Consider the following 26807-nt stretch of genomic DNA (forward strand, 5'->3'; position numbering starts at 1 on the left):
TCCTTCATCCCATTTCCTTACTTTCCTCTCTTATCTTTTTTTTTTTATAATTTCCCTCCCACCATTGTTTTTAGTCCCCCATTAACTGAAATATACTTGCCGCTTTCCTTTAAGTATTGCGTGAGTATATTATCTCTGTATATGTAAAGGACTAATAAGTGTGTTTCTCTCTCTCTCTCTCTCTCTCTCTCTCTCTCTCTCTCTCTCTCTGGTAACTGTTATTATGCACACAACATTAACATCAACACACTGCAGCACATGACGTTTTCTATGCATGCAGCCACTTCGTTAAAATGTGCTGCTGTTTTTGTTCTTTCTATTCACTCGCGTCATTCTCCTCTCCTTCCCGCCTTCCCCCCCCCCCCCCCGCTTCCTCCTCCACCTCTCTTTGCATTCATAAAGAAGAAGAGACGGATGCGTGAGGAAAGAAAGGATAAAAAGTGAATTAATACATGAATGAATATATATAAAAGTCACGTGAATAGTCTCTCTCTCTCTCTCTCTCAACATGTAGCGAGTGATTTTAAAACGCAAAGTTACACAAAAGGACGTTGTATAAAAAAAATAAGTTGCCTCATTCTCGTCAAAATACACATCAAAACTTCTGCGCTTCCAAATGTTTTTACTGTTTTTTTCTCTTTCCTCTTCTCTCTCCCCCTTTTTTTTTTTATTAATTTCCAACGTAATTTTCTGCGTCCTGCTCCACCCCCTCAATGAAAACGAAAATAAATATAAAAAATGAGGCACAGAACGAATCAGCAAGTCAGCGAACCGTTAACTATTTAGATCACTGAGTTGAGAAAGAGAAGGACCACTCACTCTTACAATCATCTCGTATATAAGGTTGAGAGAGATCAATCAACTCAGCGTTTTACCTCACAAAAAAGAATACCATGCTTACTTATTTCCCTCAGCTTACTCCTTTCCCCTTACTTCTCCCCTATTCCCATCTTTCCCTTCATCTAATTTTCCTCCTTACTCTTCCTCCCATTCATCTTCCTTCCCTTCCCTTCCTTATCCTCCCTTTCATTCCATTAATCGTCAACTCACCATCATCTCATTAGGCAGAAAGAAAACAAAAAAGAACCATCACTTCAAGCGTTCTCATCTCTAAATATAGGAAGCATTACAAGCCATCACAAGCAGAAACCCTCTCTCTCCCTCAGCACACATAAGGTAGAAGCACTCACCACTCCCTCAACACCTGGGACAACACGACTCTGGAGGCAAACACAACACAACGAGGTTTACAGACGAAGGAGAGGGAGGGTTGGAGGGCTGACCTGTGACACTTGGGCGGGAGAGAGAAGATAGCGACAGAAGGACGAGAAGACACCTAAAGAAGCGTTTGGGAGACAGTGGAAGGATTTACAAAGGAAGGTGAGGAAGGGTTGAAGGGCTGACGCGATATGACAGTCAAGGTAAGGCGGGCGAGGGTGGGACAGAAGAGCAAGCAGGAGAACATGACAGGCCGTTCGGGAGACAGCGGGAAGGTTTACAGGAGGAGGCAAGGGAGAGTTTGTAAGGCTAACTTCTTGTAACATTCTGGGCGAAGCAGGGACAGAAGAACGAGAAGGCAAACGTTACGAGCATGTGGAAAACTTATTGTGGGAGGTTGTGCAGACAGAGGAAGAGTTTGAGGGCTAACTTGTATCTTGCTTGTGACAGTCTGGGTTGGATAGGGACGAGGCGAGGAATGGAGAAGGAAACGAAAAGGATGTGATAAGAAAGGGAGATGATGGGTGAGAGAGAGTGACGAGAGGAGCCGTAGGGAGAGGTAAGGGGAGTGAAGGAGTGACAGTAGGGGATTTACGTACACGAGGAATGGAGAAGGAAACGGGAAAAGGAGTGATAAGGGGAAATAGATGATGGGTGAGAGAGAGTGACGAGAGGAGCCGTAGGGAGAGGTAAGGGGAGTGAAGGGATGACAGTAGGGGATTTACTTACACGAGGAATGGAGAAGAAGGAAACGAGAAAGGGGATATGGAATGGGTGTATGGGAAGGTATAGAGATGGTAGACGGTGAGGGAAGGGGAGGGGGAGGAAAAGACAACCCATCATAACACCCTCCCTCTTTTTCCCCTCCCTTCTCCCTTTTCTATTCGTTCTCAAACACCAAGTACTCCCTTACTTTCCTTTTCTTTCCTCTCCTTCACTTCCTTTTCTTTTCTCTCCCTCCCTTCTTTTTCTCTCCTCTCCTTCCCTTCTTTTCCTCTCCTCTCCTCTCCTTCCCTTCTTTTCCTCTCCTCTCCTTCCCTTCTTTTTCTTTTCTCTCCTTCCCTTCTTTTCCTCTCCTCTTCTCTCTTTCCTTTCTTTTCCTCTCCTATCCTTCCCTTCCCTTTCTTTTCTCTCCTTCCCTTCTTTTTCTCTCCTCTCCTTCCCTTCTTTTCCTCTCCTCTCCTTCCCTTCTTTTTCTTTCCTCTCCTTCCCTTCCTTTCCTTTTCTCTCCTTCCCTTCTTTTCCTCTCCTCTCCTTCCCTTCTTTTCCTCTCCTCTTCTCTCCTTCCCTTCTTTTCCTCTCCTCTCCTTCTCTTCGTTTTCTTTCCTCTCCTTCCCTTCTCTTCCTCTCCTCTCCTTCTCTTCCTTTTCTTTTCTCTCCTTCCCTTCTTTTCCTCTCCTCTTCTCTCCTTCCCTTCTTTTCCTCTCCTCTCCTTCCTTTCCCTTTCCTTTCTCTCCTTCCCTTCTGTTCCTCTCCTCTCCTTCCCTTCCCTTTCCTTTCTCTCCTTCCCTTCTTTTCCTCTCCTCTCCTTCTCTTACCTTCCTTTCCTTATATTTTCCCTCCTTCCCTTCTTTTCCTCTCCTCTCCTTCCCTTCCCTTACTTCTCACCTTCCCTTTTCTTTCTTTTTACATCTTTTTATCTTTCCTCTTTTATCATCCAACCTTCATCAGTCCCCTTTCCTTAAGTCCAACCCTTCCCTTACTTCTCTATCCCTCCTTTTCTTCCCTCCCTCCTTTCATTCCTTTAGTGGTGGTGGAAGTGGTGGACGTCTTTGACCTTTCCGCTCCTCCACGTGAGTCTCGCTTCCTCCTCCTCTTCCCTCACACTCTTGACTCGTGGCCTTTCGGAGTCTTTACACTATTGTCTCTCTCTACACTGGACGTTCTATGCCACACTCAATTCATTCCAGCAATCCGACTATTTCTTTTTTTCTTAGTTCAGTATCCATCTTTTCTGTTCTTTACCTCCCTCACTCCCTTCCACTAATTCGATTATTCCTTGTCCTTTTTTTTTTTATTCAGCATTCTTCTCTATGTTCTCTACCTCCCTCGCTCACTTCCAGCCATCTGATTAATTTTTCTTATTTCATCATCTTTCTCTGTCTACGTTCTACACCACACACACACCCTTCCTCCAATCCGATTTTTTTTCTTATAGCTCAACATCTTCCTCCTCCTCTGTCTACGTTCTCTATCTCACTCACTTCCTCTCTCACGCTTATACGATTGTTGCTTCCTTCCATTTTCTTTCTTAATTCCTCCTCCTCCTCCTCCTGGAACTAGCGCATTGCAGGCCTTTTTTTCACATTTCCAAATCGTTTGTTTACGGTTTATAATACCTTGGTCTGCTGCATTCTTCGCCATGAGAGAAAAAAAATATATACAGGAACCCACGAGACCGCAAAACACCGCAAACCAGACCAGATAAAAAATAAAACAGTAATGGTTGGAGTTCCCATTGCTGCATGTGGACCCCAATGCTGTTTTATGTTATTTCACTTCATTGCGGTAACTTGCTGTGTGTGTGTTTGTCTGTTTGTTGGTGGTGCTGCGGTTGTGTTTGTGGTGGTGTTGCGGTTATCGTTTTGTTATTTTTTTTTTTTTTACTTTTTTTTTTAATTCATGGGTTTTTTTCCGTTCTTGCTCTGTTTACGTTTCTGATTATCTTGTTTTGTTGTTGTTGTTGATTGTTGTTATTGTTTCTTGTTCTTGTTATTTTTTCTTCTGTTTTTTTGTTATTTTTTATCTTCTTTTAGCTTTCCTGTTTTCCTCTGGTTGTATTTCTTCTTCATCGAATTTTTTTCATTTTTTTTACGTCTTATTCCTCTTTGTTGTTGTTATTGTTGGGTTCTTTTACTAATTAACAAAACTCTACAACGTGTGCGTGTTTGTTTGTTTGTTTGTTTGTGTAGGCATCTTTACCTCCCTACTGAAGATGAGGTTTAGACAAGTAACCCTTTCTTTCTCTCCCCTCCCCCCACCTCTCCGCCCCCTTCACCCCCTCTCTTCCTCCTTCCAACCAGTAAAACGTAATATTTTTTTCTCCTTATTTGACCGCAATGTCAGTTTCCTCTTCCCCTCGCTACCGAAACTGAGGTAAAGGTGAGCACCCCATCCCCTCCCTCATCCCCTTCCCTTACCTCCATTCCATTCCGCCCCTTCCTTAATTCCACCCATCCGTATCATACAAAACCTGCTCTTTTTTTATTCTTTCTTTCTCTTTCACATCTGACACTTTCCTCTTCCATGCCACACTGAAGCTGAGTTTTACGCGAGACCCATTTTCCTCCTCTTCCGTTACCTCTATATTCCTGTCTTTTCCTCCTTTACACCTTCCATCTCTCCCCTTCCCTTCCTTTTTTCCTTCATCTCCTTTCCTATATACTCTCCTCCCCTATATACCTTCCTTATCTTCCCTTCCTCTTGACGTATCCTTTCTTCCTTCATCCCTTCCCTTCCCTTCCTAATCTTCTCTTCCTTCATCTCTCCTCATTTCTCTTCCTCCCTTATACCTTCCATATCTTCCCTTCCTCTTTACATATCCTTTCTTCCTTCATCCCTTCCTTATCTTCTCTTCCTTCCTTCCTTCATCTCTCCTCATTACTCTTCCTCCCTTATACCTTCCATGTCTTCCCTTCCTCTTTACATATCCTTTCTTCCCTACCTTTATTCCTTGCTCTTCTATCTTCCCTTTTTTTCCTTTCTTCCTCCTCACTCTCCTCCGTTCCCTGCCTTCCCTATCCCCTTCCATCTCAATCCTTCGCTTTCCTTTCTCTTCCCGCACCCTCGCAGCGCACTCCTCATTCTCCCCTCCCCTTTCCCTTCCCTTCCCTTCCTCTTCCCGTACCTTCTCATTTTTCCCTCCCCCCTCCCTTGATGTGGCCGCAATGACAGCTTCCTCCCTCAAATGGACGCGGACGTGACACGCTAATTCGTGTTATTCCCAGAAAATTGCAAGTCGTATCGCATTAGCCCGTAAATCAGTCTGAAGCACGGCGAAACTTTGGAGCAACTTTGAAACCCGTGAATCAGCGCGGAGGTATATAGGATGATGAAGGAGGGGGGAGGAGGAGGAGGGGGGAAGGGGGAGTGTGAGTGAGTTAGGAGGGGAAAAAGGAAGAGGGGGGTAAGACTCATCCTTTAGATATAGTGTAATGGCGAGGGATTACATTGTTTTATTTGGGTTGATTTCTGAATTCACTTTACTTGCTCTGTCATTTGTATCCACTTCTTTAACTGTTCCTCTTAATCATTCCTTTTGTGAACTCTCTTTCCCTTCACCCACTGCTCTTCCATCTCCTTGTATCCTCTTCTTCCTTATCTTTTGTTACCAATTCCTAAACCTTTTTCCTTTATCATTCCCTTTGTGAACTCTCTTTCCCTTCACCCACTGCTCTTCCATCTCCTTGTATCCTCTTCTTCCGATTAAAACATACTTACCGGATTAGCTCTTCCACCTTATCATTTGTTAGCAATTCCTTAACTTTTTTTTCCCTTATAGTTCCCTCTGTGCACTCTCTCCCCCCCTTCACGCACTCACCCACTCCTCTTCCTTCTTCTACTCCTTTCCTCTGACGTAATACTCCACACACACTGTACACCTCAAGAATCCATTACTCCTTTGCGACTTTTTAACTTTCACGACTCGATTCCTCCGTTTTCCATTGAACCTCGTATCTGAAAGTAACTCCTCGTAGCCCAGAACACATAATTAAGCGTACTGTCAGACTCATTACACTCTTCTTTCAGTTTTGGGAGTTGGTATTGGGGCTATTGGAAAGCACTGTTCCTTACCTCCCTTACCCTCTATCTATCTGTCTCTCATTTTTGTCTCCGCTGTTGTACGAGTGTGAAATGATTGTCCGTCCAGGTTTGAATTATAGAGGTTAGGTTCGCATTAGTGATATTCTACGACCCAGTTCCTCGCTCTCCCTCCATCCCTTTCGCCCATCCCTCCGCCTCTCGTCTCCGTACAAGTATACCGTGAAAAAAAAACGTCCGTCCAGGCTCCCTCCTTGTAAGTATTGTGCGGCGGTGTTGGGCTTCGTTCGACATCTCAAGGCGCGAATTAAGGGTTATCGAAAATCAACACCGTACAGCGACACACCAGCCCAGCAACCATTCAATACCGCTACTGCTGCTACTACTACTACTACTACTACTACTACTACTACTACTACTACTACTACTACTGTTACTGCTACTACTACTATGCTTTTCCACGTCCTGCAATACATACACGAGTCAAATAAGGTAGATATATTTTTTTTTACAACAAAGGAGACGGCTCAAGGGTAAAAAAAAAGTGTAAAAAAAAAAAACCGCTACTCACCGCTCCCACAACAGACAAAAGTAAAGAGTGTCCAAAAGAGATATACACGTTTCTGCGTCAGTCAAAGAGAAACGAAGAGCAGAAAGAAAAATAGGAAGGAACAGCAGACAGTTTTTGGAGACGAACGAGAACAGAAACAAAGAACACAAACTAACAGCAGTCATTTTGGGGGGGGTCATGGAAGCCGAGGAACGAGAAACAAAGAAAAAAGAAAGAAGCGAAAGCAGTCACGTATTGTAGTAAATCATTCACAGACGTGCATTGGGGACCGTGTGTGTGTGTGTGTGTGTGTGTGTGTGTGTGTATCCCTACCCATTACCTACACATGTAATTACACACACACATATATAAAGCGACTGGGAATCATTTAAGTGCAGTCATAAAAAAATATCGAACTGACTAACACCCTTGAGATCGATGGGAAAGAAAACGAGCGAAGACTTAAGAGAGAGCGCGCTGTCCTGTCCCCACGTGTGACTGTCCCAGGTGTTCGTCCGCCGTCTCATATTGTTACGTCTTCGAGGGCGGGAGTTTTTTCGTAAGGGAGAATCAACATAGGGGGAAGGGGGAAGGGAGGGAGGAAGGTAATCAGACAGGTAGACTAGTAAAAGGAGTAGTTGGAGGAGACGGAGGAAGAAGAGATGGAGGAAAAGAACAGAAGACGATTTGGAGGAGAAAGAGGAGAATGAGGAGGAAAAGGAATAGGGAAGAATGAGAGAGAGAGAGAGAGAGAGAGAGAGAGAGAGAGAGAGAGAGAGAGAGAGAGATGACGGAGAGTAGAGAACAATGGAGATAAACTGGATAGATGAAACTTACTGGAGTGGAAGAGACGGAAAGGGAGGAGGAGGAGGAGGAGGAGGAGGAAGAAGAGGGGATAAAGAGGGGAAAAATGAGGGGGATGAAGTGGGGAAACATAAAACCCTCTGGCGAAATTAGGAGAGAGAGAGAGAGAGAGAGAGAGAGAGAGAGAGAGAGAGAGAGAGAGAGAGAGAGAGAGAGAGAGAGAGAGAACGAATGGAGATACGGAAACGAAAGGACGGACATGAAAGAAAGGAAAAGGAAGAAAGGAGGGATAAAGAAACAAAAAGAAGCGAAAAGATGAAAAGTTGAGCAAATAATAATTTATCTCAGGTATGAATATAAGAATTGAAGGTGGTGGTGGTGGTGAGATTGATGGCATTGAAGAATTGGTGGTATACTTGTGGTGATGTTGGTGATGATACATAGCCAGGTGTTACAATACGAAGAGATATTGGTGATAGGGAAGAGAGATAGAAAGGTGTAAGCGAGTAGGGGTGATGAAAGAGGAGGAGGAGGAAGAGGAGGAGGAGAAGCACAGCATGTATGAACGTAGCGGTAAAGAAGGACAACGAAGGAAGAGAGGAAGGAGTTAGTTATCTTGGTGGGGGCGAAGAAGAAAGAGGAGGAAGAAGAGGAGGAAGAGAAACTTGTGGGGTAAGCAGTAATTGTCGATGGTGATGTTGGTATGACGTTGATGCTGTTATAGCCGTAAAAATGATGCTTCGGTTCTTATGATGTTGACGTGAAGGAGAGTGATAGTGGTGGTGATGATGATGACATGAAGGACGTGTAGACAGGTAGTGATGAGGGTAACGACGCTGGTGGTGAGGGTGATGAAATAGAAACAGGAGGAAGTTGAGAGGCAAATGTCATGAGGAGGAGGAGGAGGAGGAGGAGGAGGAGGAGGAGGAGGAAGATAAGGGAGTGTGTGCAAGAGGAAGCGAGAGGAAAAAATGAGATAAAGGAATGGAAGGAGGATGCCTAATAAAAATCTTAATAGAAGCCATAACATAAGAGAAAATAGTTTAAAAGTTCATCATATATAGTCTGTTAACTGAGAGACAGAAGCAATCTTAGTAACGTCACAATACACATTAGTTATAAATACAGCTTGCCATATATAGTCTGCAAGCTCAATTTATAACCTTACATATTGAAAAAAGGAAGAATAAAAAAAAAATGATCTCAAGTCGTTAACAAACCGTCACATTCACAAACACTTGCTTCACATTTCCTGTTCCCTCTCTCTCTCTCCCAATGCCCTCCTCCTCCTCCTCCTCCTCCTCCTCTTAGTAGTGTGTCGCAAGGAAAACTGGGTGGTCGTCTCTTGCCTGTCGCCGCCCCCCTCCCCCCCTCCCCCCCACCCCCCGTCCCCCAATCACTCCACCCCCCCCCCCTCCCCACACCTAATCAGAGGCTGTGTCGCGGAGCAGAAGAGAAACATCCGTAAAGCATCTCCGTAAATGCCGCGTTATCAGGCTAGACAGGAAGCTGAGACTCGTAATGTAGTTAAGAGGAGAAGGAGGAAGAGGGATGCGGAGGAGGAAGAGGAGGAGGAAGAAGATAGGGGAGTGTGTGCAAGAGGAAGTGAGAGGAAGAAATGAGAGGGAAGGAGGGAGAGAGACAGAGAGAGTAGGACACCCAGCTAAGGAGCCTACAAATCCCTTCACTAGAGGAGGAAGAAGACAGAGGAGGAAGGAAGAGTAAGAAGCGAGAGGAATGGGAAGGAAGGAGGGAGAGAGAGAAGGGAGGGAGGGAAGGAGAGAACGAAACCTATACAAAACCCATCACACACACACACACACACACACACACACGTCCACACACACACACACACACACACACACACACACACACACGTCCACACACACACACACACACAGGGAGTCAGGGATGTATGAGAAGCGAGTAGGGAAGGAGAGTAACACAGCACCACAAGACGCCCGCCCCTCCAGCTCCTCTCCGCGCCCTCCCGCCCCTCTCAGCGCTCCACACCCAGAATCAAATTATTGGACGGTATTACAGCCGCTCCGGGACCCTCCACTGAGCCGCCAGGACGAGAGGGAGGCGCGGGGAGGTGATTGTGGTGGTGGTGGTGATTGTGGTGGTGGTGAGTGCCGGCAGCTCAGCGTGGCACCGGAACACCTTAACAGCTGCACCTCCTCCCCCCTTCCCTTCCTTACCCTCCTCCTTCATCACTCTCCCTCCCTCCCTCCTTCCTCTCTATTTCACCCACAAGCTTCCCTCACTTCCTTCCTCTTCCTCTCACTCCTCCTCTATTCGTTTCTTCCTGCCTCCTTATACATCTCTTATTTCATCTCCTCTACATCCTTACTTATACCAATTCTTTCATTACAGCTAAATTTATCTTTCCTTTCCTTCATCTCCTCTCTGTTTCCCTTCCTTCACTACACCTTCGGTCCTCCCTATCTTCAGTTCTCTCATCTCCTCTCTTTTCCTGGTATTATTCCCTCATTTCAACTTCCATCTAACCTTCCTACTTCACCTCTCCTTTTCCTACACTTCTAACTCCCCCTATCCAGTACACGAGGAGCGCCCAGACATTGGTAAGCAGGTGAGAGAAGAAAGAATAAAGCTTGCAACGCCCCTCCTCTCTCTCTCTCTCTCTCCCTACCTGACTGCATGGCTGACCCCCCCCTCCCCCTTCCTCCTCCCCTTCCGGCTCATGACGAGGTTATTTGTCTGGCTTGAGGAAGTCTTAGCTGCTTGGCCGTCGCCGTCATTAATAATAAGACTGTCACGGCGCCTCGCTCTGATGACTATGCAAATGAGCGCAAACCTGAACAGCAACAAACAAAAAGCTTCATCTGAACTCTGCCTGTGTTAGAAATCGATCCTTAAAACCTTGGGAGCTCCTGAGATTGGGGATGTTGATGGATTATTTATTTCTGACAAGCTTGAAATATGGCCAAACAGGAACGAAAAAAAAAAAAGCTTGATCAAACTTTGCATGTGTTAGAAATCGATCTTAGAAAACTTGGGAGCTCTTGAGTTTGAGGATGTTGATGTATTATTCATTTCTGACAAGCTTGAAATATGGCCAAACGTGAACAACAACAAAAAAAGGCTTTATCGAAACTTTGCATGTTAGAAATCGAACCTTAAAACCTTGCGAGCTCTTGAGTTTGATGATGTTGATGTATTATTCATTTCTGACAAGCTCGAAATATGGCCAAACAGGAACAAACAACAACAAAAAAAGCTTGATCTAACTTTGCATACGTGTTAGAAATAGATCTTAGAAAAACCTTGGGAAACCTATTGAGATTGTGTATGATTAGTCATTATTTCATTTCTGACAAGCTCGAAATATGGCCAAACCTAAAATACAACACAAAAGCTTTATCTAAACTTTGCATGTATTAAAAAACGTTCTCTGGGAATCTTGTGAGCTCTTGACGTTGTGTTTGTTTACTTATTCAGTTCTGACAAGCTTGAAATGTGACAAGCGTAAACAGCAAACAAAAAAGCTTCATCTAAACAACTTGGCATGTCAGGGAACGATCTTTTGGAAACCTCTTGAGATTGTGTACGTTCAGTTATTATTCCATCTCTGACCAGCTCGAAATATGACCAGAACTCTTTACCCAGTTGAACGCAAAGGAGGAGGACAGATGGTGTGTTATTGGAGCGGTTCTCAGGAGTTGCCACGTGTATATGGGCTGCAGACTCGCCTCCTGTTGCATTCGAAGGCGGGCAAGGCTGTGCGGTATAGTGGCAATAATAATGCATGTGTTTGGCGTTAGAGGTTAAGATCACCGTTGTAGTGTCGAGTGAAACGAGGCTTGACTTTACATGAAGGAGGCGGCAGCTGAAGCACATTCCCCGCCTTGCCGTCGCGCTGAAGGGTAACTCGGAGGCGCGCGGGGCAGTGTGGCGTGACTGGCTGCCATTAGAATTATCGCAGTCAAGGAAGAGTAATGGAGCTGGATTGTGTTTCGCCTCCGCTGTTACACTTTTCCTGCTTAGTGTTTTGCCCATTACTTATCATCACGGCGGACACACGGCTGGACACACGCAGATTTTTGCCGTCCAGTTAATATTGATGGCCCATTTTAGCTCCCCAAAATCCCAGTGACAACATCTCGTGAAAACATGATTAAAATTAATGGTGTCATTCAACTATTTTTGCTATTGCTATTATCATTATTAGTAGTTATAGTAGAATTAGTAGCAGTAGCATTAGAAGTAATAGTGCTAATGGATATTGTACCCCTTGTTACAATATTATCAAAGCTATTTTCATTTATTATTACATTATTTATATTATTATTATTATTATTATTATTATTATTATTATTATTATTATTATTATTATTTCAGCATTTATTATATCATTCCTATTATTAACTTCTTTCATTCTTCCATCTTTCTTTCCTTTCTTCCTTCGTCTTCCTCTCTTTATTTAAACACACAAGACATTAATTTTCTTTTTTCTTTCTTTCATTCTTCATTCTCTTCTCTCCTTTCCTTTAATTCTTTCTCAAACAAACAATTAACTCACTTCTTACTTTCTTTCCATTTTTAGTAGTAGCAGTAGTAGTAGTAATAGTAGTAGTAATAGTAGTAGTAATACTGATTGTAGTACTATATAAAGTCGTTGTTACTATTATAGACCAAAAATCTGAGCCACTTTGGAGATTTCAAAGGATTAATCATCTCGGTCCAGACGAGGAACACTTGATATCGTCCGTTCATTCCAAGGAGCTCCCAATCAGCTCATCCTCCTTGGTTGCTTGCCCGGCTAATGAACCACTCAGCCGGCTAAAGTTCCGTCACCGTAACAGATTAGGGCAGGGTCTCTCTCTCTCTCTCTCTCTCTCTCTCTCTCTCTCTCTCTCTCTCTGCTTGCTCTTTCCTTCCATATAACTGATTTTTCATGGCTGTAAGTCTATTAAGCAACATAACAACAACAATAATAATAATGATGACGATTACTAGTGGCAAAAGCTTCAGCTCGATATTCTTGGACACATTTACCTCTAAACAATTTCTAAAGGCTGAAAGAGATCAATCGGATTCCAATGAATTTTCTATAGGTTCAGGGTACAGAAAAGTCAGACTACCACTACAGGGTCATAAAAGTACTCGTGGAAATACCCAGAGATCCTACGAAAGCCTTGTCAAATGTGTGTGTGTGTGTGTGTGTGTGTGTGTGTGTGTGTGTGCTTGGACGTAGGAATGTTTAAGAAATGGCCCTCAGTGTCGCTTGCCCTGTCCCCAGCCCCAGCCGGCAGCTCACAGCCCGGGACGCCGAGTGAACACTGGAGTGCGTTCTTTAATGATTCAGAGGCGGTAATGGCGTCCCTGTGTCACAAATTATAGGACAGGCGGCACAGACGAGGCGCAGACCATGGACAAGGACTCGTGGCTGCTTGAGGCTGACGGGGACGTGAAGGATTTCCAAGGGAGTGGCTAGGGGGGAAGGAGGGATGGAGGGAAAGACGAGGGTGAGGAAGGTGGGTGAGCGGGGCAGGTGATGGCAGGAAGGGTGAAGGCAAATGGGAAAGGGAGGGCGTGTGGGAGGTGGTAGTATGGAGGCAAAGGGACAAGGGGATAAAGGAAGAATGGAGGGAGGGCAGGGCAGTTGTAGTGCAAGGCTGGCCAGTCCTGGGAGCAAGCGTCCCTCCCTGCCTGCCCTGCGCACAACCCGCCCGCAGCTTGTGGCAACACATGGCTAATTGCCACGAGGCCAGCGACGGAATGGTAAGATCGCGTACACCTGCAGGAGCTGTGATCCCGCCGGCAGTGAGAATTAAAGACCTTGTAAAGTGCTGAGGCGCACCTTCCGAGGCAGCGGCCCGTAGCAAGGCGGGGAAACGCCGCGGCCCGGCATTAACATAATGCACCGGTTACGTTTTCCTTCGCTCCTTTCCTCCCCGTGCACTAGAGTGACTAGACCCGCGCGCCGGGCTGGGCTACTCCTGCAGCTTATACGCCTCTCCTGCTGGGTGATGGCACAAGCCCTGAGGCGTAATAGCGATTGACTACCGGCCACCCCGAGGACCGTCCCCGGCCCAGCGGGGAAGACAAGAGTCCTGACGAAGCGTCCCATTGATATGGTAATTGGGGCGTCCGTCGTCCCGGCGACACGCCACCCCGGCCTCGACTCTGCTGCGGGGCGAGACGATCAACAGGACACAGCAGCAGGCTTGGTGAAGCTGCCACGCCAGCGGCGCTCACACGCGGCTGGGACAAGAGGCTTCGCTGACATAAAAAATAACGTGAGGATAATCCACTCACTGACCCCAGACACCAATTTGTCTTGGTTGTCCCCGACGACCAACTCCGACGCCAGCCACCCCGGGCCGCGCCTTCCCACAAATAGCAATTCCTTCCTTGCACTCCCTCAGGAGGTTCTTGTCCGCAACACGGCCATAGCGTATGTAAACATGATCTCGAGACCTTAACACAAAGGCATTGCTGGGTGCCCCTCCCGCCCCGCCCCCCCACAACACCGCTCAGGTTCCCGCCGGCGTGTGAGTGACGTGGGGCACAACGGTCTGGCGCGCCGCGCCGCCATGCTTGCGCTGCGCCGCCAACACCTACACCGTAACCTTCCCGCCGCGTCCATCACCGAACATCCGTTGTGATCAAAGAGCTCACAACAGACATTGATCACAACGGACACGCGACCTCGTAATGTCCGCCCTCCGCTCTCATATTAGTCCGCCAATTAAGTGACCAAATTAAAGCAAATAACGACTGTAATAAAGTTGTTCTGGAGCGTTATGAGAGCGTGACGCAGCACCCCGGCAAGCAACAGCCAGACAGGGAGCTCGGCGGGGGACGCACACCCACAGACCACGAGATCCTCAGCAACCTTCAAAATCCTCTGCAGCGTGAACACGAAGATCAGCTTGCACGTGACAACCTTCCAACGTCCTTCCCCGTCATCCCACCGCGTCACCACCACCGCCAGCAAGCCTCCCGTCACCTGTCACCCGCCTCGCCATGCTCCTCACCCGCCAGCACCACCACAGCGGAACCACTCCACGTCCACTGTTAGCGCCGACTTTTTTATTATTTTGCTGTTGCTCGCGGCTCAGCGGTGCAGTTTTGGTCGAATTAAAAGTTGGGAACGCTCTATTTTGAATACCTGAGGCTGAGTTATGTGAGGCGAGGGGAGCAACAATGGTGGGCGAGGGGGAGGTGGTGGGGAGGAGAGGGTGGGAGCATGTGCCGTGAAGATGGACGGTGGAGTAGAGTGGAATGAGCGTGATGGTTATACGTGCTGCATATATTCATTAGTCGCTTACAGGGGAGAGAAAAATAGGGAAGAGTCAGTTTACAGTCGGATACAGGGAAGAGAGAAAGAAAGGAAAGGAAAAGAAAGGAAAGGAAAGGAAAGAAGAGAGTCTGGTATAAGTAAGAAAGGGAAGGAATTATATTTAGCATAAGTGCTTTAAAGATAGACGGTGGACATAGATGTGTGAGATGCTTAGGTATTTCATTGTTTCATTAGTCGTTTACAGGGTTGAGAAAGAAAAAAAGGAAAATCAGGAGTCAGAAGGAGAAAAGCTCGATTAAGTAAGTGTTCCAAAAAACGTTGCATATGCTGGTTTTGATGTTTAAAGGAGTGTATGTGTTCCCTATAGTCGTGTACAAGAGCAATGAAGAGGGAGGTGAGCTGTGGGTTTTGGGGTTAGGTGGGCAGCGGGCACATAGTAAAAAGTGAAGTTGAGGGCATACATTAAAGCTGCGCGTGACCTCGGTGCTCATCTCCTATACATTGTCCCTAAGTTACTGCGATGTTCAAGCGCTCCACTTCATACCTAACAATGCACAGAGTCGAGGAAGAGAACATAATCAGTTAAAAGGACGATGAACTTAATGGTTGTGATTCTGAAGGGTTAGATGTGTGAAGTAGAAATATACGAGGGTGGGGGCAAAAGAAGGAGTCAGTCACAGGTATAGGAAAGGTATACATAATTAAGGGGTGAGTGAGGAAGAGGATTCAGATAAAAGGATGCTGAATTTAATGCTTGAGATGTTGAAGAAAGGGTTAGATATGTGAAGTAGCCATATACGAGGGTGGGGGCAAAAGAAGGAGTCAGTCACAGGTATATATAGGGACGGTAAGGAAGGGGTGGGTGAGGAAGAGGACTCATAAAAGGATGCTGGATTTAATGCTTGAGATGTTGAAGGAAGGGTTAGATGTGTGAAGTAGCCATATACGAAGGTGGGGGCAAAAGAAGGAGTCAGTCACAGGTATAGGAAAGGTAATTAAGGGAGGGGTGCGAAAGAGGATTCAGATAAAAGGATGCTGGACTTTATGCTTGAAATGTCGAAGGGTTAGATGTGTGAACTAGCCGTATAAGGTGGGGGCAAGGAGGTAGTCAGTCACAGGTATACATAGGGACCGTAAGGAAGGGAAGGGTGAGGTATGTGGTACAGGGCCGTCTTTTGTGATAGAGTTGGCAACAATGGGACAGCCCTTTCCCCCACTCTTCCTTTCCTCTCTTTAAGGGCCAGACGAAAAAATAAAGGTAATACGCAAGGGAGGTAGTTAAATGAGCGTGTAGTTTTGTATTAAGGGGGAAGGTATCGACTAAATCCATTACTATAAGCCACTTTTTATGTTGTGGAGAGGTATGTATGGGTTATGGTTGCCTGGCTGTCTCTTGCTTAACCACGACACCCAGACTGTGACTTTGTGTGTGTGGAAGGTATTGGGAGTATACTAAAAGAGGGTTGTAAGTTAAAAGATCAAAGTATCTAAGTGGTAAAAAGGGGTGTCGTGTGATAAATTAAGTGTTTCGTGTCATGTGGTGGCTATGGAAGAGAGGAGGAGAAGGAGGACAGCATGATAAATATAAATAAGTAAAAGAGAAAGGAAGGAATGACAGACAGACGAGTTGAGCTACTTAGTCACGTGTTGTTTTTTGTTTTCCTCACGTCACAAAGTTCTGGTATCTTTTCTTGATCTTTAATTCCTTTTATACTCCATTTGACTTTTTTTTTAACTCTCACCGCCCCTCTTCCTTCCTTCCCCCTTCACTAACCTCCCCTTCCCTCTCCCTCTTCCCCGTTCCATTCCTTTTAACCTGTCTCCTATTCCCTATCCCATCTGTTCTCATACCATATACTACTTCTTATACTCTCTCTCTCTCTCTCTCTCTCTCTCTCTCTCTCTCTCTCGCCCGTGCCCTCCACATACCGGATAAGAGATAGATAACCTTCCAATCCGGCATAACACGCGGATTAGAGACGTAACCCAATATCGCTCTCTTCGGATTCCTTGGCGGGGCGGATCTTATCTTCCCTCGTGTCTACATGGATGTGTCTCCGGGACCTCCTCGGCCACGACCCAGACCAGCTATGTATGCCCTGTCCTGGACCCTATCTTGAAATAGTTCAGGTGTATGGTTCGTGCTGCCCCGCCTCCTCTCTGTGTGACTGTGTGTGTGTATGTGTGTGTGTGTAGAGGGTATTGGGAGTGTACTAGAAGAGGGTTATTAAAGGATCAAAGTGCCAGAGTGGTAAAGGAGTCCTGTACGATAAATTGTTTTGTTACGTGGTGGCTATGGAAAAGAGGGGGAGAAAGAGGAGGATTAAAGAGCATTGAAAATAAGAACAAGGAAGGAGAGTAGGAAGGAAGGAAGGAAGAAAGGATGAATGAAAAATGGAAGGAAGGAAGGAGGAGAGGAGACGAAGAAAATAACTAAGGCAGGCAGGAAGGAAACTAAAAAGAAAAAAAAAGCAGGAAGGAAAGAAGAAAGGTAGACCATATAATAACAAAAAAATATATGGTCAAGTAAAGGATAAATGCTCTTCGTTATAAAACAAGAGGAAAAAGGAAGTAAGGAAAAGTTGCTGTGGGAGTTTAATGTAATACCCAACAACGTCACTCAGTCAGTCAGTCGAGGAGATGGTGGTGGTGGTGATGGTGGTGGTGGTGGTCGGTCTTCTCTATCAGGTGGGTGTGTGGTGTGTGGGGTGCAAGTTAACGTGGTGGTTTATGGAGGTGGTGGAGGTGGTGGTGTGGGTTAGCGCGCTGGTTTATGGTGTCGGCGGCGGGTTGTTGAGGGGCAGGACGGTGGCAGTCTGGAGGTGTGACGAGCAGGCGTTAAGGCGAGGAATAAGGCGATAAATGGGCGAGTGCTGAAACTTACGCCCACTCTGACTCCTCTTTTTTAGCCACAAGACAAGGAAAACGTCTATATTCTTAAACGTCTCGGGCGCCCATTACTATTTTCCAGGGTGTTAAGGCGAGGAATAAGGTGATAAATGGGGAAGTTCTGAAACTTACGCCCACTCAGACTCCTCTTTTTTAGCCACAAGACAAGGAAAAGGGAGGGAGGGAAGGAGAGGGTAAGGTCTATATTCTTAAACGTCTCGTGCATCACAAAACAGTCCATGACAACCCCAGCAACATCTATACGACAGACTTTTCAAACAGGCGAACTGAGGCGCCGATGACATTGAAGAAAGACAGAAGGAAAGAAGGGAAGGAAGGAAGGAAAGAAGGGAAGGAAGGAAGGAAAGAAGGGAAGGAAGGAAGGAAAGAAGGGAAGGAAGGAAGGATAGAAGGGAAGCAAGGGTGGAGTGGTTCTTTGTCATGAGTCCTAACCATCTTACATACTACAGGCTTTCGACACACGCCCTGACTAGAGGAGGGAGAATACGGGCTTAGGGCAGTTCGGTGGGAGGGGTTGGGGGTACGGGTGGTAGGGGGGGGGTAGGGGGGCGGGGAGGGCTTAATGAGATAATGGGGAGTGGAGGACGCAATGGCAGCGGGTGGTGGTAATGATGTTTGGGTGGAGAGAGAGAGAGAGAGAGAGAGAGAGAGAGAGAGAGAGAGAGAGAGAGAGAGAGAAAGAGAAAGAGAGAGAGAGAGAGAGAGAGAGAGAGAGAGAGAGATGGGGAAAATGTTATTATTATTATTACTACTATTACATATGAAAATAAAAAGTTGTGTTCATGCCACGACTCCCCCGGCTACTACTACTACTACTACTACTACTACTACTACTACTACTACTACTACCATCATCAAACCAACCCTCCTCTTCCTCCTCCTCCCCCCCCAACACCACTACCACCACTACTACAACTACCACCACAACCATCCCTAAAACATATCTCTTAGTAGCCTCCCTCCTAACACCTCCCCCCCCTCGCCCCCCCGCCCCCCTGCACCACCATTACCCTGAGGCGTCTTAATGGAAGGTAAACAGTTCTTGCCGTGCCTGTCACCACCACCACCAACACCACTACCAGCTACTTCTTCTTGCCTGATCTCACCACCTCCTCACACTGGGCTATTGACACACGCCCCGGGGTGAAAGAGCAACATGGGTAAGTGTCAAGGAGAAGAGGAAACAAAGAAGAAGGAAAGGAAAGGAGGAAAGAAGAAAGGAAGGATGGAGGGCTCTATATCACCAATCCTCACTACGCCTTACTGAAGGGTTAAAAAAGTATATACGAGAGTAGAGTAATATGGAGGTGGTGGTGTAATGGAAGAAAATAAAAGGGAAGGAAGGAAGGTAAGAAGGAAGGAGGATAAGTGGGGGGAGGAAAGAAGAAAGGAAGGAAGGAAGGAAAGGAGGCAAAGAGGGAGGGAAGAAGGGGAAGGAAGTAGAAAGGAACAAAACAGGGAAGAAAAAATATAAGGGACGGGAGAGAGAAGAAAGGGAAGGAAGAAAGGAAGGAAAGAAAGAAGGAAGGAAAGAAGAAAAGAATGGAGTGGGGAGAGAAAGAAAGGAAAAGAAAGGAGGAGGAAAGGAAGGAAGGTTTTACATCACCAATCAACACACTCTTAAAATAACATGTTAGCGTATCAAGGAAGCAAAGAAGGAAGGAAGGAAGAATCATTTAGCACCACGAGTCAGAAGTGAAGGTCGTTGGGAGCGTGTGACCTTGTTAAGAGATTGCAACAGAGTGTATATATTGCATTTCTGTGATTCCTCTTTATGATTCTCCATTAAAACAGACACACAGAAAGCCTAACACTGCATTAAGCGAACGTGAGCACTTTACTTATTGAATGTGTTTGTAGGTGACCATTTTTGTTTTTTACCTTTTTTTTTTTACTTATTGAATGTTTGTGTGACCATTTCGTTAACACTTTATTCATCTACTTTGCTTTTAACTTTACTTTTCAATTATTTATTCACTTACTTTGCTCTTTACTACTTTACGACTTTTTACTTATTTATTGACTTACTTTACTTTTTACTTATTTAATGTGTTCGTGTGTCCATTTCTCTTACTCACTTCTTTTTCTCTCATTCTTCTCCGCACCCAGCCTCGCCAACGTCCCTGTGATCGACCGAAGTGAGTGAGTGAGTGATGCCTTAATTCCCTTAGCAGATGAGAGCTCACCCTTCTAAACCCCTTCTCCCCCCCACCCCCTTCCAGTTCACACCTCTCCTCACACGCTCCTGGGTAAGCCGTCATAATTGTTGCCCCTCCTCCTCCTCCTCCTCCTCCTGGCTATTCTTCACGGCTCTCCATTCTCCCACGGCGGATCAGCCTTGCCCTCGTTCGAATCCAAGAGGTGGAGACCATGCAAGCGTTCGTTGTTCTTATGTAACTCCAGAAAGATGATAAATGCGTGTCAAGATGCATGTTCAAATCTGTCTTTTCTTGCCTCTCTTCTTCCCTTTAAATTACCTCACCACGTGGCTGATTCTCTCTCTCTCTCTCTCTCTCTCTCTCTCTCTCTCTCTCTCTCTCTCTCTCTCTCTCGACAGGTATGACAGTTAATAGTCGGAGGGGAGGGGGGAGGAGGGGGAGGCGGGGGGGTCAAGGTGGTAGGATTTGGGGGAGGACAAAGTGCCATAGGGGAAGGGGTAACTGTGGGTGGGGGACGTGGGTGAGGAAGGGAGGGGAAGGGTGATTGGAGGAGGAGGAGGAGGAGGAGGAGGATTAAATGGAAGGAGAAGGGGCTATAAATCACGACGGGAACATTATTTTGAAGGGGAGAATCTTCGCAGGAGGGACTACCGGTATTTAAGGGGAGGGGGAGGAGGGGGAGGAGGGGGAGGGGGGGGGTCAAGGTGGTAGGATTTGGGGGAGGACAAAGTGTGCGGGGGGAAGGGGTAACGGTGGTGGGGGGTGTAGGTGAGGATGGGAGGGGAAAGGGAAGGGTGATGGGAGGAGGAGGAGGAGGAGGAGGAGAATAGGGTGATGGTAACGGAAGATGTGGAGGAGAGATGGAGGAAACTTTTGAGGAGGAGGAAAGGAGTGAGAGGGGGTGGATGGCGTGGCGTGTGGGGTGAATGAAATAGTGTGGCTGGGGTGTAGATTGAGGGATGTGGATGGGGTGAGGTGGGGAGGGGGGAGGGGGGGAGATAGAATAACTTGTCATGGGGTGAATTAAAATGGAAATATAGAGTGGGTTGGGATGGAATGGACGTGTGGGGAGGGATTGACGTGGTAGTGTGGGTTACTTTAATCATGTGGATGCAAATGGATGAGTCGTATGATGGAGTGGATGAGAAAAGGTTGCTGATATAGGAGTTTCAGGGTTGTTGGTTGTGGGTTAAGTGGTTGATTCTGAGAGGGTTGAAGGGGACTGTGGCGTGGTCGGGGTGGGGGTGGGGGGTCGAAGAAGTAGGGGGGAATAGAGTGGATGAGAAAAGGTTGCTGATATAGAAGTTTCAGGGTTATTGGTTGTGGGTTAAGTGGTTGATTCTGAGAGGGTTGAAGGGGACTGTGGCGTGGTCGGGGGGGTGGGGGTGGGGGTGGGGGGGAGAACTAAATGGTGTGAAAATGGTTAATGGTGGAGTGGTTGAGCTCAAGTGGAGTGGTGGTTATGGTGGCTAAAATATATAATAAAAAAAAACTAATAAATCTTGCCTAAACTGTAGAATGGAGGACACTTTTAAAGGGGTGGATTGTGGAGCAGTAGTGGCGGGGGGTGGGGGAATGGGGTGGAGGGTGGAAAAGGGAGGAGGGGGGGGGGATCGAAGATGTTATAATGGAGAGTGACAGTATAGTGAGAAGAGAGTGGGGGTTGGGGGGGGGTAAGGTAAGGGGGGTAGTTGAACAAGGGAGTGTATAAGGAGTTAGAATGTATGGTGCAGGGCGTGGTGTCGGGGGCCAGGGATGCGTAAGGTGAGGTCAAAATGGTGTAGATATGTCGTGTGGTGTTGTGGGAAAGAGGTGAAGAAATAGGTGGTGTATATAGTGGAAGGAGGTGCTGAGAGAGTAGGAGTCAATAGTGGTGTGGTGTGACGTGGTGTGGTTATGTGGTATTGAAGAGTTAAGAAGGCATAAGGTGGGGGGGGGGGGGGTCAAATGGTGTTGATCAGATGGTGGTGTAAGAAGCTGGGTGGTGATGCATCCATGACGTAGAGAAGAGCAAGGAGGAGGTGGTGTAAGGAGTGCAGGGAGTGGTGGTGTGGTGTTGAGGGTGTGCTGGGGAGGTGTATATATAAGGTGGTCAATTGGTGGTGTTGAGAGGTTGTGGGGGTGATGAATTTATAGCGTAAAGCAGAGCAAGGAGGAGGTGGTGTAATAAGTGGTGGTGTGAGTTCGTTGTGGAGGCGGTGTACATGGGGTGGTCAGGTGGCATAAATCGTACGGCGTGTCTCAGAAATAACGACGAAGTGCGATAGATGTGGACTGACAGGCGTGAGTGACGTGGGGGTGTCGATGGCCTGGAGCTGCTGTGCCGGCAATGCTATCGACTGGGACGCGATAATGGAAACGATGCGAGGCTGCACGTGGCGACGGCGGTGGTGGTGGTGGCGGCGGTAGTGGTGGTGTGGGCGGAGGGAGTGACAGGATGGAGTACAGGCGGGAGTGTGTGGAGAGGCCGTGGCAGGAAGGAACACAGTGCGACCCTTTAATGTCACTTGAATGTTCGCTTCAGGGAGCCGAGTAGGGTGCGGGGAGTCGTCGTGCCGTGCCCCCCCCCCCCCCTCTCCTCGTCCCGGCAGGAGCTATCGACGCACCGTTGTTCCCTAGGACGAGCGTGTCAGGCGTCCGTGCCACATAAAGACACAGCGCTGGTTGGTTTGGTCTAAGTCTTCCACAGGTGCTCCTAAGGCCTCGGGTGCTGGCGGTGCAGGTGAGCCTCGTGCCGCCACTCACCTGCCAGCCGCTGCCCCGCACACCACCTGACACCTGTACTGGGGTTACTTGATGGGCTAGACTCAATCTGTCAGGTGCAAACAGGCGTCCCAGATGCTTCCTGTGGCACCATGTCCAGCACCAATGCCCGGCCCGTGCCACCACGAGGGCGGCCCACCAGGTGCATGCGCTCCACAGACAGTGTCGCTGCCCCACCCCACCGTGCCCGGCCCCGCGCCACACGCCCACCACATTCCTCATACAAGCTGCTCCCTCCTCCAATATTGCACAAGTGGCCACGGGAGTCTGAATGCTCGCCAGCTGAGGCACCCAGACACACGTAACGGCGCCTCCAGCCATCCCCAGCAACCCCGAGTATTGCAGCGGCCGTGTTAGAACACCCCCTGGTGGCCACCACACCCCCTCCCCTCCCAGCCGAGCCTAGTCGATGGCAGCCTTCCCTGTCTTCCCCTCTGCCTGCCGGCCTGCCTGCTGCCTCCCTGCCTGCGTGGCGCTGCACTTGTTGGATCGATAACCTCGGGTCGGTGGCAGGCGGCACACTTCGCCGCCGCCGCCGCCTCCACCACTACCTCGGCACTGGCCCCATCGATGGTCAGCTGATCTCGCTGCTGAATGCTGTCCCCGAACCCCGGCGACGATGAAACGATACTCACCTCACTCACCTGTAGTGTTCCTCGCCGAGCCTCCTCCGCGGGGCGCCGTCAGGGCCCAGGGCGTCTGGGAGGGAGCTGGGGAGCAGGGGTCACACGGGACGGAATATAGAACACCGTGAGCCCGTCTAGCCAGACCGACCCAGGCACCTCCACTACGTCCAACACACACACAAACACACATACACACACACAGATACAGACAGACAGACAGACAGACACACACACACACACATACATTCATGTATACGGCCCTCACAAGGCCAGACAGAATAAGCCCCGTGCTGCGTGAGGCCCGAGCCGCCGCCGTGGGCCGGTGCTTTTACTCTCGCAGGCAGCCCTGCTGGGGTTCGCTCTCATACATTTGAATATTCTCGGTCCCTCCAAGTCCACACACTCTCCTCACAGACTCACCGTGCGCGCCTCACGCCTCCCACACACATCCCAGACTCACCTGTGACTGTTGGCAGAGAGATGCTGCAAGAGGAAGGTCCGAGTCCCGGGTAAATCCGTGCTAGTAATCCTGGGCTGGGCTGAGGCACTGCGACCTCCTCACGGCCTTCGCTCCCACTCCGCCATCTTGTCTGGCCCACGACCGAGGCACAGCCTTCACACTGCACTCTTTTACTCACTTTTCGCACCTTTCCTATAAGATTTCAGGCCTGAGCTTCCACACACACACAGCCTGTAACTTCACACACACTTTTCACCGGATTCCAGGGTGAATAAACTCCTTGGGCTGGAGATATAAGGCGAAATGACGCGGAGCCCCACCAACACACTGCACCGTCACTCGGCTACGTACAGATTGACTGGAGTTCGGTGCGTCCACGCATGTCACGTGACTGTACCAGAGCCGGGCGTACCGCCAGCCAACCAGCGGCCCGGGACCACTGCTGGGCGGGGCGAGTCGTCCCGTCCCGCCGCCCCATTGGAGGCCGCGCCATGGGTGGAGCCTCGCCGCTCCCGACCGCATGGTCATTGAGTGTCGACCCGGGGACTTCAATCAATGGGCGAATCGATAGACCATCAGTGGTTATCGAGGCCCTCAGGTCGAGGGGTCGATAATGGTCATCGTGGGGGGCGATCTGTCCCCCCGAGGGCTCGAGTTTGTCGACGAAGGTCCTGGTGCCCTCAGCGATGCTCCCCCCCATGCACAAGGTGTTCACTGCTCATCCCCGGCACTCTTCTCGTGGGCATCCCTCTCATCCCTCACTGCCGGGCACCGATCACAGGATGCCCACACCACATGGCATGGCTGAAGGTGGACGTGACAGGCTCATGTCCCCACCCTCTCCCTTGTCCGGGGCAGTGTAAGGGAAACGCGGGAGATCAATATTGGAGCCAAAGCAGCCTCGCCTCGCTCTCGTCCTCGCCCCTGTGGGCACGCTGGGGCTCAGGATTGTGGCGTGGCACCAGACTGGGCAGCCGTCGCTCGTGGTATTCATCAGTGGTCAGTGTTTGGTCAGTGTGCCCACCACCGGACGATGCGAGCTCAGCGTGGCTGGCCGACTTTTTGGATTGAACCCTAATGATGTATTGCACACGAACGTTACAGATTGTTTGACTGACCCACGACTTGACGAATGCAGTTTATTGCTCACCATTGCAGCGTACGAAGTGTTAGAACATTAGCCCGAGTAAGTTACGACCTTCCCCCACTCAAGATACTGCACGCGTCAACGCTCTCTCTCTCTCTCTCTCTCTCTCTCTCTCTCTCTCTCTCTCTCTCTCTCTCTCTCTCTCTCTCACACACACACACACACACACTCACTCACTCACTCACTCACTCACTCACTCACTCACACACACACACACACAAGAGTAACTGTTAGACTTTTTAGAGAGAGAGAGAGAGAGAGAGAGAGAGAGAGAGAGAGAGAGAGAGAGAGAGAGAGAGAGAGAGAGAGAGAGAGAGAAAGGAGTTTTTTTGAGACCGATTTTCACTGTTTTCTTCATATAATTAACAGAAGAGACGTACAGCTTTAGTCTAAACACACAGTAAGTTGGTAGACCCTTTCCTCGCAGCTAGTCACGTGTGGTAGGAAGAAAATGTGAGGTGAAAACAGAGAGAGAGGGGGACAGGGTGAGCTGGCCGGTGGAGAAGAGACTGACCCGTGAATCAGAGTCGCATGTTTAGAGCAAGGCGCATCGATTGTCCTCTCTGCCACTGTATAAATAGGGGAGGTGGAGCCCTGCGAATAATGCATTCACGGACCTGAAGAAGGCAAGTGGCAGGGACGTTCAGTGATCCAGGCTGTGCCTCGAGGCCAACACGAAAATATTGCATCTTTGTGTTCCTCGGGGTCAACACCGTGCATGAACGTTGGTACCAGTGTAATGGCGAGACATGGAAGTACACCTGGCGTAACTGTGGCTGCAGGCTCCGTTATGCAAGAATGGAAGATAGTGGTGCAAAATGGAGGCAGGATGGGGTTGAGTCATCCTCAGGTGGCACCTGTGTTTGTAGACGAATATGTGATGAGCGTAATATAAAGCGAATATAAACGGGCAGCAAAAGTTGTTGGATTACTCCTACAAATCACACAGTAATGAGGAGACTTATCCGGGTCTTTTTAAAAAATAGTAGTACTACGGTAATGAATAACGTTCTCGTGGGTAGTATTACGGTAATGAATAACGTTCTCGTGGGATGAGTCCCATCAGAAGTGACGCGTGCAAGTGGATCCGTTACTGGACATGAAACAAGTGATTCAACGAAAAACGGATAGGTGCGAGGGGGCAACAGACCTTGTGAGAAGGTATTTTTTTTTAGGTATGAGAGCAGCACGTATAGCTCATGGTAGAGAAATAAAAGAATCCCAAAGAGATGAAATTGTGCGCGCATGGGACGGGGGTACAGTCTGATGACTGCAGTGCAGCGAATCGCTGCGAGTGTGTGAAAGTGGGACTGTGGGACTAAGAGCGTGGGCGTGCACGGGCGCGGTCAATTGTGCATCTCAGTCATCATACTGACGATTAAGAAAATAGAAATGGATTTGGGCAGGTCATGCCATGTCATGCCATGACACCCAAAGTAACAGTGTGACAACCAAGAAATAAAGAAATCAGGGGAGACGGAGATACGAAACTAGAGCATTTGCCGAAGCAGGACGGAATAGTAACTTTAGACAGAGGTGGAGGATGTTGGGAAGGGCATTTGTTCTGTAGTGTGCCAGCAGTGGCTGCAATTGTGCGTGGAGGAAGTGTATGATTAGGGAGAAGTGAGCTTACTTCTGTGAACTCTCCACCCCCTATATAATTATTTATATATACGCTCCACTCTCAACTCGACATAAGAGCGAATACTCGGAAGGAACAATATACGTTTCAACGACTGATATATGGATTGGCTGTTCATGACCATTCATTTTTAGTAATAAATAAAAGTTGGTCCATTTTGCTGATGGTTTACTTTTGTTTCGTAATGCGAAAAAAAATAACGACGTTGAAGCGACGGCCTGATTGACAGATAGACCTGGCAGTTGGGATTCATTCCATAAAAGTTGAAGGTAAACCAAAAAGAAATTATAGATGTAAGGAAGAAGTGACGAAAAATTGGAAGATGAAAAAAGAGGGAGAGAAAGAAGGAAAGACGGAAGGAAGGTCACCGAAGATAATTAAAGAACGAGTGAAGAAAGAAAATTAGATGGGAGAGAATGTAAGACACACACACCTCGGCTCCTTGCTGACTGCTAAGAAATGCTGTTTTGAGTTAAGATGTTCATTATCTCCAGATC

The 26807-nt window shown here is 47.9% G+C and overlaps 1 protein-coding gene across 1 annotated transcript in view; it reads right to left on the bottom strand.

Moving 5' to 3' along the window:
- LOC126998569 (probable serine/threonine-protein kinase tsuA) overlaps positions 1-24548 on the bottom strand; it is a 150436-nt gene extending 125888 nt beyond the window's left edge. Inside the window, exon 1 of the mRNA XM_050860374.1 lies at positions 23522-24548. The gene's annotated coding sequence lies outside the window, so the exon portion shown is untranslated. The remainder of the gene's footprint in view (positions 1-23521) is intronic.
- Positions 24549-26807: the final 2259 nt, after the last annotated feature.

The sequence above is a fragment of the Eriocheir sinensis genome, chromosome 14 (assembly GCF_024679095.1).
Source record: "Eriocheir sinensis breed Jianghai 21 chromosome 14, ASM2467909v1, whole genome shotgun sequence".
NCBI classification, from domain to species: Eukaryota; Metazoa; Arthropoda; class Malacostraca; order Decapoda; family Varunidae; genus Eriocheir; species Eriocheir sinensis.